An 832-nucleotide genomic window follows, 5' to 3' on the forward strand; every position below is an offset into this window, starting at 1 on the left:
GTGAAGTAGGCACCAGAACCACTGAGCTAAATCCCGGCCCCTAATTGCCATGATTTAAATCATTACTCAATGTATGCACAAACCAAAACATCAGATATATCCCAGAAATATGTACAACTATTATCCCAATGAAAAAATTCAACATAATTTTTAAGATTTAAAGTAAAAAGCAAGTAAAATTAACCTTTGAAAGACTTATTTAACTCAATATATTCAGCATACAGTATTATTATTATCCTTTTAATCCATAATCGATATGTCTTTGAAATCTGAGGTATTGTATATATTACAGTGGATCTGCACAAAAATACTAAATTTGTATTAGAAATGTTTAATCTGTGTTTAAGTTTCATCAGATCTATTATTTTTTTTCTTTTTTTGTAGCAGGGATCGAACTCAGGACCTTACATTTGCAAGGCAGGTGGCAGAACTAAATCTGAGCTAACCCCCCGGCCCCACTAGATCTATTCTTGAAATAGTATGTTCACAAGCTTAAATTGTTCCACACATACAAAACATCCTCTAGAATAACTGAAAAGAGTGTGTTTTTAATTAAATTAATTAAAATTCCAAAGTGTAACCATTTAGTTCAGTCACACCAGCCATGTTTCAAGTGTCCAAAAGATGTGAGGGTGGAGGCTACAGTCTTCCACAGGACAGGTTTAGGATGTGAGTTGTCTTTACAGCACACCTAAGAGCTGAGATTTCAAACCCTTCCGATCTGAACTGAAATCCTGCCTGGCACATTTACTAGCTATCTGACCTTCACCCAGTCACATAACCTCATGGGTCTCCTGCTCCTTTTACTAAACGGAACTGACAATACCCACCT

Source organism: Fukomys damarensis, unplaced genomic scaffold, assembly GCF_012274545.1.
Source record: "Fukomys damarensis isolate Sample0158 unplaced genomic scaffold, DMR_v1.0_HiC HiC_scaffold_29, whole genome shotgun sequence".
Taxonomy (NCBI): domain Eukaryota; kingdom Metazoa; phylum Chordata; class Mammalia; order Rodentia; family Bathyergidae; genus Fukomys; species Fukomys damarensis.